This window comes from Amblyomma mixtum, chromosome 3 (genome assembly GCF_055824585.1).
Source record: "Amblyomma mixtum isolate Tamu chromosome 3, ASM5582458v1, whole genome shotgun sequence".
Taxonomy (NCBI): Eukaryota; Metazoa; Arthropoda; class Arachnida; order Ixodida; family Ixodidae; genus Amblyomma; species Amblyomma mixtum.
This window is the reverse complement of record NC_143014.1, coordinates 329,504,757-329,524,165: the sequence shown is the minus strand read 5'-3', so window position 1 is coordinate 329,524,165 and position 19,409 is coordinate 329,504,757. Positions and strand designations below refer to the sequence as shown.

Sequence of the window (19,409 nt, the reverse complement as noted above, 5' to 3'; positions counted from 1 at the left end):
AGGGCTGAGAAAGCCTCATGGCAGAGATATGTTTCATCCATCAACAGTTCAACTACATCAAAAAAGATGTGGGAACAGGTGCGCAAATTAGACGGCAAATTCTCTCCCTTTACAGTACCATTTCTAACAGCCCCTGGAACACAAACAAGTCTAGATGAACAGGCTGACATACTAGGACAACATTTCTCTGACGTTTCAAGCTCTTCACACTACACACAGCATTTCTTAAAACACAAAAACACAACTGAAAAGCAGAAACTTCCAACGACTGGCAGTACAAATGAAACATATAATACAATATTTACAATCCAGGAGATCCAAAACGTACTGTCCTCCGGTAAACAGACAGCGCCTGGCCCGGATGATGTACATTATCAAATGCTTGCCCACCTGTCTGAAGCTGCTGTAGGAGCACTTCGTCAATTTTTCAACAAGATATGGGTGTCCGGAAAGATGCCGGAGGCTTGGAAAAAAGCAGTTATCGTACCGTTCTTAAAACCTGGAAAACCGCCCACCTCTCCTAATAGTTATAGGCCCATAGCTCTTACAAGTTGTATCGCAAAATCATTTGAAAGTGTGCTCAATGTTAGGCTCATGTTCATTCTTGAATCACGCGAACTCCTTGGCATCCACCAGTGCGGATTTAAGAAAGGTTGTTCGACAACTGACCATCTCGTCCGCTTAGAAAACACAGTTCGAGAGGCGTTCATACATCAACAACACTGTCTGGCAGTCTTCTTTGACATGAAGAAAGCGTACGATACCACATGGAGATATGGGATTCTACGGGACTTGGCAGATCTTGGCATCCGGGGTAGGATGTTGAACAGCCTGAAGGATTTCCTGTCAGACCGGTCTTTTCAGGTGCGCCTGGGTGCAACCCTTTCGAAAAGCTTTGTCCAGGAGAATGGGGTACCGCAGTGCTGTATCCTAAGTACCACTCTTTTTGTCGTGAAAATGAATACCATAGCGAAAATAATTCCCAACTCCATTATGTATTCCGTGTATGTCGACGACCTTCAGATTGCTTGCACGTCCTCCAGCCTGTCAACGTGTGATAGGCAGGTACAACTCACTATAAACAAGTTAGCAATCTGGGCAGACAAAAATGGGTTCAAGTTCTCTTCACAGAAAACAGTGGCTGTTACTTTCTCGCTTAAAAGACGCTTGCAGATCGATCCCAACTTACACCTAAATGGAACCACACTACCGGTAAAACAAGAACATAACTTTTTAGGAATAACATTTGATAAAAAACTGACATTTCTGCCGCACATAAACAACTTGAAAGTAAAAGCCTCCCGTGCAATGAATATCCTTAAAGTACTCTCAAGGAAACGCTGGGGATCGGACAGAGCATGCCTACTTCATATCTACCGTTCTGTAGTGCGCTCATGTGTAGATTATGGGAGTATAGTGTACGGCTCGGCAAGGCCTTCATATCTAAAAAGATTAGATCCAGTTCATAATCTAGGTGTCCGCCTTTCTTGTGGAGCATACAGAACGTCTCCGGTAATGAGCCTTCATGTTGAAGCAAATGAGCCATCACTAGAAGATAGAAGAAAAGCACTTACATGTTCATACATTCTTAGAATTAGGTCGCGAACAAAACACGTGTGTTATTCAATCGTCACAACATGCCCGTCTCGAATAATATTTACAAATAAGCCCCAAGCAACCAGGCCTTTGCTAATGCGGTTTGAGGAGATCTGCCGAGAACTTGACTTATCAGAAACATAACCAAATGTCGCAGAACGTTGCGACGCATTTGCCCCTTAGTACAGTTTTCCGTCGGTCTGTGATATAAGTCTTACACAGTTCAACAAGAAACAAACTCCAACAGAACACATCATACAAGAGTTCGTTACACTAAAGGAAAAATATGATATCTACACCGAGTTCTACACAGACGGATCGAAAACTACAGGTTATGTTGGAAGTGCAGTAGTGGAAGGGAACTGGGAAAAAATAGTAAGGCTTCCTCAGTGTGCATCACTTTTTACAGCCCAGTGTTATGCTGTGTTTCTTGCTACGGAGAAAATAATAAGCAAAAACATTGAGAACAGTATTATCTACACAGATTCCCTCAGTCTACTGAAAGCACTACAGTCCAGAAATGCGGTCATGCCATCACTAGGAACTGTCATACATAACATAACAAGGATCGTAACACAAGGGCATAACATAAAATTATGTTGGGTTCGAAGCCATGTTGGAATTGATGGTAACGAGACAGCGGACGCATGTGCTGCTCAAGCCCACAACGATGAAATACAGAAAATAAGCATACCACATAATGATTTTATGAAGCTAGTTCAGAGTAGACTGAGGAACAAATGGCAGAACACATGGAATAGTCAGATAAATAACAAGCTACACTTAATAAAACCAATATTAGGGGAATGGAAATCATGCACACATCAGGAACGTTTTTTTTTTGAAGTGCCACTCTGGAAAAGGAATTTTGTGACGACCTTAGCAGAGATGAAATTAATGCGAAGTTTACTGAATGCATAATATCGGCCGCAACACTCGCTATACCACAAACAACAGGACTTGCACAAAAGAAACATAAAGTGTGGTGGACACAAGAATACACATTAGCAAAAAAACAACAAAAGAAAGCGTGGAGCGCTCTGCGTCGATATCCCACTGCAGAGAACTTACTTACCTCCAAGAAGGCAAAAGCCAGAGCGCGGTATGTGCGAAGAAATGCAGAGAAAACCTCTTGGCAGAAATATGTCTCCTCAATAAACAGCTCAACAACATCAAAGAAAATGTGGGAAAAAGTTCGTAAATTTACTGGTGACCATACCCCTTTCACACTTCCTCTCTTGACAGCACCCGGGACACAAACATCTTTAGAAGAACAGGCCAACATATTGGGCGAGCATTTTGCAAAAATCTCAAGCTCATCCAACTACGCAAACACATTTCAGAAACACAAAGCAATAGCTGAAAAACAAAAATTCTCATCCTGAGCAGGTATACATGAGGACTACAACCAGCCTCTCACGCTGCAAGAATTAAATAAGGTATCTTCTGGAAAAAAGACAGCACCAGGACCAGACAACGTGCATTACGCTATGCTTGCCCATCTCTCCGAGGCTGCTATAGAGGCACTGTTAAAATTCTTTAATAAAATCTGGATAACTGGAAATATACCTGACGAGTGGAAAAAAGCAGTCATAATACCTTTTCTCAAACCCAGAAAACCACCAACAAGTCCTAGCAGTTACAGACCAATAGCCCTCACCAGATGCATTGCTAAATCTTTCGAAAGTGTAATAAACATTAGACTGCCCTTCGTACTTGAATCTCGACAACTACTAGATAAACACCAATGTGGGTTTAAGAACACATGCTCCACCACAGATCACCTTGTCCGCCTAGAAAACACCATCCGGGAGGCGTTCATCCACAAGCAGCACTGTATTGGGGTCCTCTTCGACCTGGAGAAGGCCTACGATACCACGTGGAAGTTCGGCATCCTCCGTGACCTAGCGGAGCTAGGTATCCGCGGCAGGATGTTGAACTGCTTGAACGACTTCCTGGATAACCGCACATTCCGAGTCCACCTAGGAGCAACTCTCTCCATGACTTTCAGCCAAGAGAACGGCGTACCCCAGGGGTGCATTCTAAGCACGACACTCTTCATAATAAAAATGAATTCCTTAGCTAAAGAAATACCCAAGTCCATAATGTATTCAGTTTATGTAGATGACCTACAAATAGCATGCACGTCCTCCAGCATATCAACCTGTGAGAGACAAATACAAATCACACTAAATAAACTAGGTGCTTGGGCAGACAGAAATGGATTTAAATTTGCTCCTCAAAAAACAGTAGCTGTTCTTTTTTCATTGCGACGAGGCCTACAGGTCGATCCCGATCTATACCTGAATCACACTGCGCTACCAATTAAACAAGAACACAACTTTTTAGGCCTAACTTTCGACAAGAAACTCACATTTCTACCACACATTAACAACCTTAAAAAGAAAGCTTCTCAAGCCCTCAATATCTTAAATGTTCTCTCACGGAAGCGGTGGGGGTCCGATAGAGCAAGCCTTTTACAAATATATCGCTATCTGGTGCGCTCCAAGCTGGACTACGGGTGCATAGTATGTGGCTCGGCAAGAGCATCCTACTTAAAAAGATTAGACCCCATTCATAATCTTAGTCTGCGCCTATCATCTGGAGCATACAGAACATCACCAGTAGCCAGCCTTTATGTCGAAACTAATGAAGCCGCTCTTGAGGATCGAAGAATCGCCCTTACATGCTCATATGTCTTAAAAATCCGTTCTCTTCCTAAACATCTCTTCCATCCAATTGTCACCAAGTGCCCATCTAAAAGATTATTCATCAACAAACCACATTCTATCAGGCCATTACTACTGCGCTTTGAAGACAAATGCGAAGAGATAACAGTACTAGACTGCTTACCGAATATTGCACAAAGGAATGAATATTTGCCACCATGGTACAGCCTGCCTTCAGTATGTGACTTCACAATGCCACATTTAGACAAAAAGCAAACGCCAAACGAGTACATATTACAGGAATTCTTTGCACTGCAAGAAAAGTATGACACTTATATTGAATTTTATACCGATGGCTCAAAAACAGAAAGTCACGTTGGAAGTGCAGTAATCCAAGAAAATACTAAACAGATAATACGACTACCAGAATGCGCATCAGTTTTTACTGCTGAGTGTTATGCCGTCTTTGTAGCTGTTGAAAAAATAGTAAGAGAGAACATCAAAAATAGCATCATTTACTCCGATGCCCTCAGTATGCTCAAAGCACTGCACTCCAGGAATGCTGCTGAACCCATAATAGGAAACATCGTACATAACATAGTTAAAATCACAAAACAAAAGCATAACATTAAATTCTGCTGGGTTCCTAGCCATGTTGGAATTGTGGGCAATGAGAAAGCAGATGTATGCGCTGCACAAGCCCGGAATGGTCAAATAAAACAAGTGGGCATACCGCACAGGGATTGCTTAAAGTTTATCTACACTAAACTCAAAAATAAGTGGCAGGCTGCATGGCAAGAGCACGTAAACAACAAACTGCAAACTACATTCTGTGAAGCCAATTTTAGGGGAATGGCAATCATGTAGGCATCAAGAACGTTTTACCGAAATTATTTTATGTCGGCTCCGCATTGGACACACCCACCTCACGCATAGCTTTCTGCTAACCAAACAAAACAAACCTCTCTGAAATGTGCGGTGCGGAACTCACAGTGAACCACATTTTAATTTCATGTATAAAACTAGAACTAAGAAAGAAATATTTTACAACATTTTACAAGGAAAGCATCCCATTACACCCCATGTTACTTTTAGGTGATCGAGCACTGGTTGACATCTCATGTATTTTTAGGTTTCTCAAGGAAGCCAGCATTTTAAACAAACTCTAAGCATAGAAAGCTTCAACTTTAACAAAAACTCTAACCTTGTGTTTGGCGCATCATAGCCTCAGTTGCTTTTGCGCCATTAAAATCAATGTAACTAACTAACTAAATAACATAACAAGGATCGTAACACAAGGGCATAACATAAAATTATGTTGGGTTCCAAGCCATGTTGGAATTGATGGTAACGAGAGAGCGGACGCATGCGCTGCTCAAGCCCACAACGATGAAATACAGAAAATAAGCATACCACATAATGACTGTATGAAGCTAGTTCAGAGTCGACTGAGGAACAAATGGCAGAGCACATGGAATAGTCAGATAAATAACAAGCTACACTTAATAAAACCAATATTAAGGGAATGGAAATCATGCACACATCAGGAACGTTTTTTTTAAGTTATTTTATGTCGCTTACGTATTGGACACACACACCTTACCCATAACTTTCTACTAACAAAACAAGACAAACCTACCTGTGAAAAATGCGGAGATGAACTGACAGTAACTCGTATCTTAATCTCATGTATAGAACTTGAAACACTCAGAAAGAAGTTTTTTACCCCGTTTTACAACCAGCACATCCCTTTTCATCCGTCATTCATTTTAACTGAAGAAGCTCTTATTGATAAGTCAAGCGTTTTTAACTTATTAAAAGAAGCCAATGTACTCTCGAAACTCTGAAGATTGGTCAGTTTTTACAACTTGCGAATTTTTTCCGAACCACACTTCAGCCACCCTCTCGTCGTGAGAAGAGGGCTGAGATCACTATTCTATCGGTTGGGATCCTCGACATCCTTGCCCTGCGAAGGATGGACGCTGAGGCTACCTGACCTTTTTAATGTTTTTACCTTTAGCCATTCCTAAATCTCTTGTTCTCTATTATTAGTAGGTAGGTAAACTTTTAGGCCCTTTACACCACTGATCCCTTTTCACAATTTTTTGAAATCACGCAGAAATTATTTCCTATACCTTGTTCTTGGCGCATGATGGCCTTAGTTGCCTATGTGCCAATAAACCCAACACAACACACACACACGTACTTGAAGCGACTGGATCCTGTGCACAATTTGGAATTGCGCCTTTCAACTGGTGCATACAGGACGTCACCAATAAAAAGCCTGTACGTAGAAGCCAATGAACCACCACTTGCAGACAGAAGAACAACGCTCACATGCTCATACATTTTAAAGATCCGTTCCCAGCCTAAACACATCTGTTACCCACTCGTTACAAAGTGCCCATCCCGAACACTATTTACCAACAGACCCCTCGCAATCAGGCCACTTCTTCTCCGGTTAGAAGAGAAATGCCAAGAACTAGATATAATGGACACATTGCCTAATATTGCCCGCAAACGCGATCCACTCCCGCCTTGGTACTGCCTACCATCTGTGTGCGACTTCACATTAGCACAATTTCGGAAGAAACATACACCGCATGAACAGATATTACAAGAGTATTTAGCACTAAACGAAAAATACGGAGAATACGAAGCATTTTATACTGATGGATCAAAATCAGCACAATATGTTGGAAGTGCTGTGGTTCAGACTAATTGGGAAAAAATAGTACGCTTGCCTGAGTGCGCATCCATTTTCACCGCCGAGAGTTACGCAGTCTCGGTGGCTGTAGAAAAAAATAATAAATGAGAACATTCAAAACAGTATCATTTACACTGATTCTCTGAGCATACTATCCTCACTTCACCATAGAAATGCAGTGACACCACTAATTGGTGACATCATACACAACATAACAAGCGCCACAATACAGGGACAAGACATAAAATTTTGCTGGGTTCCCAGTCACATTGGAATCACTGGCAATGAGAGGGCAGATGAATGTGCTGGAAAAGCTCGGAACAAAGAAGTAAAGAAAGTGTGCATTCCTTACAAACATGGTATGAGGTTGGTGCAGTGCAAATTAAGAAATAAATGGCAGTCGCAATGGAATATCGAAAGAAATAATAAGCTACATTTAGTAAAACCCATCCTAGGCGAATGGAAATCATGCTCACACCAAAAACGATTCATCGTAGTTATTTTATGCCGTCTCCGTATTGGACACACACATCTCACACACAACTTCCTGCTAACAAAGAAAGACAAACCTGTTTGTGAAAAGTGCGGAGATGAACTAACAGTAAACCACATTTTATTCTCAGGTACGGAACTTGAAGCACTAAGGAAAAAACATTTCACTACCTTTTACAAAGAACACATTCCTTTTCATCCAGCATTGATTTTAGGCAAAGATGCACTTGTCAGTATACCCTGTATTTTTAGCTTTTTAAGGGAAGCCAGTATTCATCAACTCTAATTTACTCTCCCTGTGCTTCACTGCATACAGTTATACACCTCAGCCACTTTCTCAATCATGAGAAGGAGGCTGAGGTCTTTATCTGAGTTGTTGGGAGCCTCGAAATCCTTGCCGAGCCAAGGATGGCTGCGGAGGTAACCCAACCTTTGAAAGTTTCTGCTATCAGACATTTTTAAAATACTTGTCTTTCATCAGCTAGTTAGTAAAAATAACTTTTAGGCCCTTTACACCACCGTTTTTTTCCACTTTGTTTTCAAACTCTGCTCAAACCAATTTTTCCATACCTTGTTCTTGGCGCATGATAGCCTTAGCTGCTTATGCGCCAATAAACCCAACACAACACAAACACAAGCTATGTCTTGTAGAGATCTCTTGGACCTAGTCAGCTGAGCTAGCAGGTTTTATCCAGGAAGTCACATTGCGTGCAAGTTCACACCATTCTTCCTGTAGCCAGTATCTAGCTTGAAACTGTTGCTATCACCATCCATTCCAGGGTGCGATTGATGTCAAGGTGGTTGTATACCAGGAAAAATATTTCAGTTCATCCTGCTGTCAAGAATTTTCAAGGAACACAATTAACTTTTTGGGGCCTTCTACCTCATTGTCTGCTTTAACATGCATTAAAAACTGCTCGGATTTGCTGCAGGAGTAACAGTCATGATCGTAGCGCACAACAGGTGTGCAATTTGTGCGTTGTTGAACAGTGCGAAATATTGCTGTTTTGGCTGCGAGAACTGTGCTGCATCTTTAATACTATAACATTATGGTCCAAAGTCAAGGTGCATTTTTCTGATTGCTTCAGCAGGTACGCTACGTATCATCAAAGTGCTCATTATCTTTTGCTGCACAGTTCAAGACATCAGATCCATGTATTAACTTATTCTGAGAGGTCTGTTTGCACAGGATATTGAACTGTTTGGATCGAAGAGATAGGAACTTTTGCCATGTGTCCTGCTGTTGTTTCCTACAGCGCGTTTTGGGAAGCCATACAAGGTTCTGGCCTTTCCTTTATAGCAGTACAGCTTCTTCAGAATACAGTTATAAACACAAAGTGCAATTTGAGTGCACATCTGCAGGCTCCACACAGCGATACCAGCAGGTGCAGACAACAACCCCGTTTGCCACATGACCAACCTACTGTCATACGATAGCTTGTCTAGCATGCAAGGAAGTGGCGGGGCAGCATGTTTGTCCACACTGTGCCATGCGTTTAAAGGCACACGTGTGCAAACAAGGAGTAGTTATATGAACTGCCTCATACTCGCGCAATCATTCAGACAGCATTCCATTTTCACCCCAGCTGGGGCACTGTTTAATTCAAAGCGTGATGCAACTCCAGAACCAAGCACCATTTTTCCGTCAAAGGACGCCCTTCCATCAAATGGCGTCGGCAAATTCTCAGGGGCCTGCTGGCGTGACAATGCAGGCAGTGGCAATGAAAGGGGATAGTCCCGTCCCTCCATGGATGAGGATAGTCGTCTCTCTGCAATGTCACGCTAGCAGGTTCATGAGAATTGGCCGACGCCATTTGCTGGAAGGGCGTCCTTTGACGGGAAAAAGCCGCTTGGTTGTTGAGTTGTCCAACAGCATTGCAATTTCGCCCAAGCTGGGCACTGTTCAATTTGGAGCCTCTTGCAATCTGCGAAGCTGTTCCTACTTTATCGCCTTCTCAGTCTGCAGAATTTCGAGGTCAAGCTTCACTTTTTCAATCTCCATTTCTTGAACTCGTTCTTAAAACTTGTTTTTTTTTTCGTTGCGCTTCAAGTTTTATATGGCTGATTTCATCGTAAAACGTTTTCTTGGGATGCCGCTCAGCAAGCATGTCCTTGTGGTCTTCCTGCATGAGTTGCAGGCAGAGCACATGCTCCTCCCGAAGGAGAGCAGCTCGTACACCATTTTAATCCCATCGGTTTTTTTTTCTAAAAGGCCCATCCGCCCTTTCGGATCCCTACTGTCCCCAGTGGCCACTGCTGCAGCAGTGGTGCAATTTGCATCAGCTTCAGATACAACTGTGTTGGAAGCAGCATCAGGCCGAACGATGGGTTACGAGATGCTGTTGTCGTCCTCAGTTGCCTCTGGAGCTGCCGCAGCTGTCCCACTTGTTCCAGCAGTGGTCACTGATGGCTGTGACTGGCCTCCATCAAGGCTGGTTGGCTCCCACTGGTCGTTTGCAATAAACCAAAAAGACCAAAATATGCGGAACAAGATAAATGCAAGGTTGTGCAACAGTATACATTGCGTTTGCTAGCTTCACGTACAAACTACAGTGTACCACTGTTTTTTCTCATGACTTCAGATGTTAGACCTGCATCAAAAAGCAGTTAAAAGCTCCTGCAGTGTTCTTGTGTTACACTGCCACATACAGCACCATTCTTGTAAGCAGCGTCGCAACTGCGTGCACAGCTGTGTTGTAAACAATGCGTGCACAGCAGGCAATTGCAACTAAATGAATGACTGAATAAAAAGCAGTGACAAAGCTCTTTGCTTCACCTCTCTGCACTGTTCTATTTTTAGTGCTGATGCTGTCCACACAAATTATTGCTCCACAGTTCCCCTGTGAACGAATGCACTGCCATCAGTGATGCTTTCTTCAAAAGCCCAGAAGCTTTCCAAGTTCATGCTACATACACAAGGCAAACAGCAGCCTACTATATAACAGGAACTACCATAGCCTAGGAAGCAACTTTCTAAGACGCAAAAAATCAAATACTGTGCAGTAATATCTCTGCATACAAAACTAAAAACATGCTTAAAAAGCAGCCAGGTTATGAAAAAGGCTAAGAGCATTGCAAACAGACCGGCTGCAGTAAGTATTTGGGGCAAGAAGTCACGCACTCCGGCATGCAAGTACATCGATATGACACTGCACTACATAAGCAGTACACATTTCAAAGAATTGCACACAAATGAACACTGTGTTACTGCTGAAAAAGTGATGCAAGAATGCCTAAACAAGATGCAAAAACAAAAAACATCCAGATGTGAGAATGTTGCAGTTAAGACTGCAGCACTGACAACGCTCACCACGTACCACACCACCTGAGCTTACTCCCCACCTTCTGGTGCAGAACAGCAGCACATCACTGACATGCTTGTATGGAGCCAAGGCAAACGTGTCCTCTGTGTACAGACGTTGCTTTGAGCAGTCTACTATTATAATGCCCATTGATGCACCCTTTCTCTACTTGCCGAAACATTTGCAGCCCAATGTACAACATCTTTATCCAGTATTTTTTCCAGTCATGCTTTACTATTTATTACCCATGAGAGATTCAACCCTTTCTGTCCTGCATAGCACCCCATGGTGTTCACAAGGAACACTCAACACAGTGTCTACTGTGAAATTGCATGCTGTATGTGACATTAAAAGAAGTGCACAGGGAAGGAAGTGCTTTTCTTACTACTCCAGTACATTACCGATGCAGAATACCCTACCTGTGTAGTCAAACTCTGTCATCTGTGCCGTCGATCATTGCCTGAAGCAGCCTCACGACGGGCAGAGTGTGGACGGGGGCAGTTCAAATCAAATCAGTTTATTTAAACATCCACCGAGTCTTAGGGGCACGGACAAAAAGCCCTAAACTGAGCTTGACGAGGTCCATGCCCCCTACAAGGCATGCAGTGGAACGCATCTGATACATCAATAACAGAAATACACCAGCAGAAACGCGGCGGCTCATGAACAGAAAACTATATAAAAGGACAAAAGCGTGATGCGAATAACAATGACAAACTTTAGGTTATGAAACATGACAGATATGATGAACGAAAAATGCAAAGCACTGGGAAACACAGCTGAAAGAGTACATATAACATAGACAAAGAAACTAACATTATTGCTGTATGTAGTTGTGCAAAAATATATTACGAAAATCCCTGAAAGATTTGTCAGTGACGTCTGTGCCATCTTCTCCGGAAAATCTGTTAAGGAGAGCTGGCAAGCAAAACTTGAGCATTTGTTTTCCATAATTGGTGCGGCAAACGTCAACTTACCATCTCTCCGGTTTTCGCGTACAATACACAGGATAATTCACTGAGAGCCTGGCTAGATCAGCTAATGAATTATTGTGTTTGATTTTTTCTGATTTGTAATAGCGGATCCGTCTATAGTGGTATAGACATTTTATGCGGATGATGTTAAACGTATTGAACAATTCGGCTGTGTGTGAGTAAGGAGGCACTTTTCCAATTATGCGGATTGCACTTTTCTGTATATGTGAAAGTTTATTAATATTTCCGAGTGTAGTAGTTGCCCAGACAAGCGCGCCATAATTCATGACTGAGGAAAACAGGGAATTGTAAAGCAATATATTAATGGAAGTTCGAAACAGTGAACAGTGGCGGCGTAAATAGCCAATCGTGCGCTATAGTTTGTTTACAAGGTAGGTAACGTGGTCGTCCCATGACATATTCTCAGAGAAAATTACTCCCAAAGTTTTAAATTGCGAAACTACTTCGATTTGGCTGTTGTTGAACATAAGGGATGGAGGATGAAAAAACTTATGACGTGGATGGAAGATAACTGCTTTGGTCTTATCAACGTTAATTTTTAGTTGGTTTGCAGTTCCCCAAGTGTTTATGAGCGCCAAGGATTCCGCTAGGTGGCGCCGCCCTGGTTAGCTGGCTGCCTACCGCGCTCTGCTTTAACCTGCCCCTGCCCTGGTCCAGGGCCTCGCCCGCCCCTGGTTTTACACTCCATCGCTTCAGGAAGGCTCCCGAAGCGCGTGGAAACCATCGGCATCACGGCCCGCTGCCGAATTGGCCCTCCAAGCGTCTCCAATACTGTGAAGCGGCGCGGCGCCTCGCTAAACCTAACGCGCCGCGCCTCCACCGCCGCAATGCAGCGTCTGACCAAGCCCCTGCAGCCCAGACCCACCGATGCCGCCACCGCGGGGCCTGTTCCAACCACGTCGACAGCCGTCTCTCAAACGGGTACGTTCAACGCCGCCCACGCAACCGAGCACATTCCTGCCGCACTGCACGCCTTGAGCGACGCTGGGAGCACCGGATCGACGGCCGCGGCGCAGCCGGCAGCGTTCGTCGTCGGCGCAGCGTCCACACATAGCCAACTCCACGCTCTAAGGGACGCCAAGAGCTTCGGGGCCATAGACGCGTCGCAGCCGGCTGCGTTCGTCGCCGCCGCTGGAGCCGCTGCACCTACTCCAGCCAAAGGTCCCACTGACACCAAGACCTCCAGCCCGGCAGCCGCGTCGCACACTGAGACTCCGGCTGAGGACTCAGACGTGGACCTTACGACGTCCCCGGCAGACGACACTCCTTCCCAGGAAATCGGCTGGACCACCATCGGTGCTAACCGTAAGCCTGCCACCGCAGCCCGACCCCGCGCCGAGCTCATCACAGTTGCCATCCAGCTTCCCCCTGGAACCCTCACCCCCAAGCTACCTCTCTACGACGTACTCGCCGCAGTTGCCTCCGCTGCACAACTTTCCTCGAAGACCAGTGCCGACATCACCCTTCAGGCCAGGCCAGCCCAAAGCCTTGTGTTTCTAAAGACTCATTCTCCTCTCACCGCCCACCTCCTACTCTCTGTCACGCATCTTCAGCTTCATGGTAAGCCTGTCACCATCAAAACTTACACCCCCCATCCTCCCATCTCATGCCTCGGCGTCATCCATAACGTCGGGGGCCACTTCACTCCTGATGACCTCATGCATGACCTGGAATCTTTCAAAACAGATATTCTCGCTGCTCGCATGATGGGATCCACTCAATTAGTGCTCATAACGTTCGCTGGCACCGTCATCCCCCACTTTGTTTATTTCAAACGCGTTGCCTTCCGGTGCCGTCCTCATAAACCTAAGCCTCCCACCTGCACCCGTTGTCTCACTCTAGGCCATCGCGCCCACCAATGCCCCCAGCACAGCGTTCCGGCCAAGTGCCGTCGCTGTGCTGCTCCTCTACCCGCTGACCCTTCCGCTCATGTGTGTGCCCAGCCCTGGTGCGTTCATTGCCAGGTGAACACCCACCCCTCCCTCGACCCCACTTGCCCCTTCATCCTTGCTAAGCAACGCGAGTGTGCTAAAGCTGCATACCTCCGACGCCTACCTTTGCGCCGGGCCACTCAGCCCACCAACCCTCCCCCCTCCCCCGCCTCCTCCTCCTCCTCCTCTAATCATGAATCTCCATCATCTCCGATCACGTCACCACCAGGCTCCTACGCCGCCATAGTTAAAGGATCCTCGGTGCCAGCGTCCCTCTCTTCCACTACACCACCCTCTCCATCCTTGACTGACGAGAGCCGCTCCTTCGACCTCCGGCTCGCAATGCTGGAACGCCAGCAGCGAGAACAGCAGCGCATTTCCCACGATCTACAACAGCAGATACATGCCTTGACTCAAACCCTCCAGACAACCACCTCCTCTCTTACCTCCCAGCTTAGCAAGCTAAATGAGCACCTTGCCACGTTCACCACTCCTTCCTCCAGCGCCCAGGTCGCCCCTTTGGCTGACCTTGTAGAAACCACCACACAGGCACATCACACTCGCTTGGTTCAGCTGGAAACTTCGGTTCTCCAGATCCTTACCACCCTCCAAGCACAATCAAAGCAATTGGAATCCTTCGCATCTATGCTCCAATCCGTCCATGAGTCACTGCCCCCGGCAAAAAAGAAGGAACGCGTACCATCGCGTTCCTCTCCACTATCATAATGGCGTTTGGGGAGGACCTCGAGATTGTGCAGCGGAACTGCCGAAATCTTTGCCACAATAAGACCCCCCTCCACCAGTATCTACTCACCCGCCCCTCCCTACCTCATTTTCTCCTTCTCCAGGAGACCCGGACGGTCCGCAATGTCCCAGGCTACCGCGCCTACCATGCCACTACGGCCACACCACTTGCGTCTATTTATGCACGCAGTGACGTGCTCGTAGAGCAAATTGACATCCCCTCCACCCTCCTTAAATATTTAGTTGGTGTGGTTTATTACCACCCTTCTTCCCGCATCTCACTCGTCCTTTTGTCTTTTTACAACCCCCCTGTCACTTCCTCTTTATTCTCTGCTCTGGGCAAATTCCTTCACTCTCTTTCTTCTACCTCCCATCTCCTCTTTGGTGGTGACTTTAATGCTCCTCACACACTCTGGGGCTACCCACAAACCCTCAAACCCGGCCGCCTCCTCCATTGTCTGGCCCAGGAACGCCACCTCACCCTTCTTAATACTCCTGGCTCTCCTACTCGAGCGGGCACTGCCTCACAACGCCCTACGACACCCGACCTCACTTTCTCTCGGGGTTCACTTTCCTTTCACTGGCAGGTGACAGCCGAAACTCTTCTAAGTGACCACTTTCTCATCCATATCACCACCTCTCTCTCCCACATCCCTCGCTGTCATCCGATTATTCACACTGACTGGCATGCCTTTCGCACTAATCTCGCTTCCGACTCCTTTCAATCCTACGACGACTGGACGTCGCGCATCTCTGCAGCGCTCACGTCCAGTAGCCGTCGCGTTCGCTCTCGTTACCCAATCCAAGACCCAGATCCTCACCTTCTCCGTTTATGGCGTCGCCGTAAACGTCTTCAACGCTCCTTTCGCTCCCAACCACACAATGCCGAACTTTCCTCCCGGATCACTGCTTTGCGGGCCGAGATCGTCGCCCACTGCGCCTCCCTCGAGCACTCTCGTTGGAGTGCTCTTTGTGACCGTCTTGACTCTGCATTGCACTCGCGATCCACATGGTCTCTCTTCAAATCCCTCCTTGGCACTAAGCCTGCCCTTGCTCCCACTCTAGCTAAAGCCCTCACTCAAGGAACTCCCTCCGATGTTTTTGATCAGCTCGCCTCTCTCTATCTCCCGCCCCCTCTGGCACCCTCCTACCCGGTGTACTGCGGTGGACCTAACCCCGATCTGGACCAATACTTCACTCTCCGGGAGCTCGAATCGGCTCTGGCTGCTAATGCTACACGCTCGGCTCCCGGTGAGGATGTCATTACATACACCACACTTCGCAACCTTCCTGACTGCGCCAAAGAATTCCTCCTTAAAACCTACAATGATGCATGGTACAGCGGCTGCCTGCCCAGCTCCTGGACCTCCTCCCTCATTTTTATGATTCCAAAGCAGGGCAAGCCTCCCTCTCTCTCTAACCTCCACCCAATCTCCCTGACATTATGTGTTGGTAAGACCCTTGAGCGAATGGCCCTGACTCGCCTCTCTAATTTTCTCGAGACGAGGGAGTTCTTCCCTCATTCTCTCATCGGCTTCCGACGCCACGTCTGTGCACAGGACATGTTTCTGGTTCTCCAGCACACGTTTCTGTCACCTACCCCCACTCAAATTCACGCACTTGTGACCGTCGATGTTCGCAAGGCCTTCGACGGTGTTTGCCACGACCACATCCTTTCCCAACTCGCCTCCCTAGACTGTGGCTCCCGCATGTACTGTTATATCCGCTCATTCCTCTCTAAACGTGTCGCTCGCTTTCGAGTCGACACCTATCTGTCCGACCCCCGCAACCTCACCCGAGGCACTCCTCAAGGTGCTGTTCTCTCTCCTACCCTTTTCAATCTTGCTATGGCCCCTCTCGCCTCCCAGCTAGCTGAAATTCCCGACCTGCATCACATATTTTACGCCGATGACATCACTCTCTAGTGTTCATCTGGCTCTCCCGGTCACGTACAGGACACCCTGCAACGTGGCCTAGATCTCATCGACTCCTTTCTCACCACCGCTGGCCTCTCTCCTGCTCCTGAGAAATCCGAGCTTCTCCTTCTCAACCATTCATCCTACCAGCGCTCACACAACCACTTCGTCTCTCTCCACCTTTCTGGCTCTCCCATTCCTGTCGTCACACAGTGCAAAGTTCTTGGCTTCCCTTTGCATGCGGCTAAGAATGTGCAATCCCTTCACCGCGCTGTCACCACCTGCCACTCTGTAACTCACCTCCTGCGGCGCGTGGTCACTCGACGCTCAGGTCTCCACGAGGCTCACACGTGCCGAGTTGCCCACGCGCTGGCCCTCAACAAGGTCTTGTACTTTGCACCCTACGCTTCCTTCATTCAGACTCAACTTAACGCTCTCGAGACTGCCCTTGTGGGCCTCTACAAGGCAGCTCTCAACCTCCCTATCACTACCTCTACCACTAAGCTCTTTGCCACAGGCCTCTTCCATCCTCTTCGTTCTCTTCTCAGTCTCCATCGTGACTCGCAGCTTGCCCGGCTTTCCATTACCCGTCAGGGTCAGTAGTTATTGACTCAAGCGGGTATCTCGCCCATTCCAATCTCCCCGTTTACCTCTCCTATTCCCACCCCCGCCCCCAATCTTCGTATCCTTCCCCTCCCGACCAACGTGTCCCCCGTCCTGCACGCCGGACGTCGTCATGCGGCCGCACAGCACCATTCCCCTCTCTTTGATACCCAGGGTGTAGCGTACACGGATTCCTCCTTCGTGGCTCCTCGAGGTTCCTGCGGCTACGCCCTGTACCATCCACACCTCCCTGCTCCTGAAACCCACACCAGCGGGCCGTATCTACACCCTCCAGACGCATTGTCCCTCGAGGTCCTCGCGATTGCGCATGCCCTCCAGTCATTTTCCCTCCTTCCCTCTCTCCAAGAGTACACAGTCTATTCGGACTCTCAAGCCGCTATACACCACATACAGAAACGCACCCTGACCCCTTCTCTCCAACAGGAGGTCGAACGAGCGGTCTCCGCACTGCAGCCTTCCATCGTTTTCCTCCGCTGGGTCCCTGGGCATTCAGGGATTGACGGCAATGAGCTGGCCCATCAGCTCGCCCGCGACACACTTTTCCGGGCACCGTTGATCCCCTGGCCCAAGCCCTCGGAGGACGGTGGGAGACTCACCCTTCGCCGCACCATAAAAGAGGTCTACCTTGAGCTCCGCCTCGACAAACGCCTTTACCCTCCCCCTCATCCATCACTCACGGTGCCGGAGTCTCGCCTTCTTCGGCACATTCAGATGAATGCAGTTATCACCCCGTCCCGCCTCTTCCTCTATCGCTATCGATCGGACCCTTCCTGTCCCAACTGCCCCTGTATCTATGCGGACCGGGCCCATTGCCTATTCTATTGCCCGGCTGCTCAGCAGTCGGGTTCCTTCCCCCCACCCTCTCTATCCATCACCACCTGGCTCGACTGGCTTGGCGCTGAAGGGGAAGAAGAACAGCGGCTTCTGGTCGCCCAGGCGGTCGAAATGCTCGGCCTGTAAATTATGGTCGATTAAAAGTATTTTACTACTACTACTACTACTGAGCGCCAATGTCCTGTTTGCACTTTCGCCTAAAGTGAGGCTTGATTGTCCGGAGAGAAGCACACTTGTGTCGTCGGCGTATATAATATAGTCAGCAGACTTATCAGTGTTCAGGTGCGCCATCAGAATCAAATTCATTCCGAATTCTGGTGCCCATATGGCTTGCCACTGCTCCCACCTACTCAGTGACAGGATCCATGTGTGCCGGTGTGGGTCCTCCTCCTAAACAAGAATAGTGATTTAGCACACAGGGAAGCCAGCTTTGAAAAATAAAGTATTTCAATTAGAAATAAATTATCCTCCACCACTTTTCTTTCCTTCACTTCACTTCACTTTATTACCTTAAAGGCCCCCAGGATTGGGGGTATTACATAAAGGGTGGGTTACATTGAAAAAGCAGATTGAATAAACAACGATAAAACATAAGGTACAAATATTATTCGCAGTTAAAGGTAGCTTCTAAACAGTTCGCAGATGTTGACGGGCAGATGATTGCGGCGATGTCGTGTGGAAGGCCGTTCCAGTCCTTGGCTGAGCGTGGAAAGAATGACCTTCCTTACGTTTATTGGAAACAAGCTCTCGTAAACTGCTCGCATACAAAAAAATTGTACACACTAGCCTGTGCTCCTACTTGTTGTTTTTGTGCCTATATACTAGAAAGAATTAATAAGAACCAGTAAAGGCTGGCTGCTCTGTGCGCATGACGCTGCTAGAGAACTGTTGACACAAACACATGATGCATGTACCATCTTCGCAAAAAGCAACAAGGATACCCTTTCCGATTCTCATGCTGTCAGGAAACCCACAGGGGTATAGACAAGCGTCAGGCCGTGACGTCAAAGCGAAGCGGTGACGCTGGCGTCGGCACCGACTTTCGCTGTGTAGGCAGAAGGCCCGTTGCGAGCGCATTTGTTGTGCTGTGTCGGCTGTTCCTTCTTTGTTTTTTTAGCGTCATTTGCGACACGCAGACTAGTTGTGTGGCGGTTGGGTGTGCCGAAAGGCACAAGAAAGGAAGCGGGATACGTTTCCACAAGTTTCCTGCGGATGAACAGCGCAGAAAGCAGTGGATAGCGGCTGTGAAGCGGGACAAGTGGGCACCTTCGGCGACGGATCGGCTCTGCGGCCAGCATTTCATCTCAGGTAAAAATTGTCGCTTCTTGTTCGGTTCTTGATCTGCATGATTGCTGTCTAGTTGCGCGCAAAGCCGCAGGCGTCAATGCCTGCGACATTTTCGTGCTCCTTGGCGCACTGAACGGCCTACACAGCACAAGCAGTGCGTATCTGTGTATACCTCGTGTGCTGCGAAGTACTATCCGCCGTTGAACGCAGGGAGGCCTTCGTCAGATTCACGCCACCCGGACTTCGTGCCAAGCATCTTTGCATACAGGAAGAAGGACAGAAAAGCTGTAGCTGGTCGTCTCCAGCGTGCAG

The 19,409-nt window shown here is 47.3% G+C and overlaps 1 pseudogene; it reads right to left on the bottom strand.

The window, feature by feature from the left end:
- Positions 1-9,447: 9,447 nt before the first annotated feature.
- Positions 9,448-19,353, bottom strand: LOC149355922 (uncharacterized; annotated as a pseudogene).
- Positions 19,354-19,409: the final 56 nt, after the last annotated feature.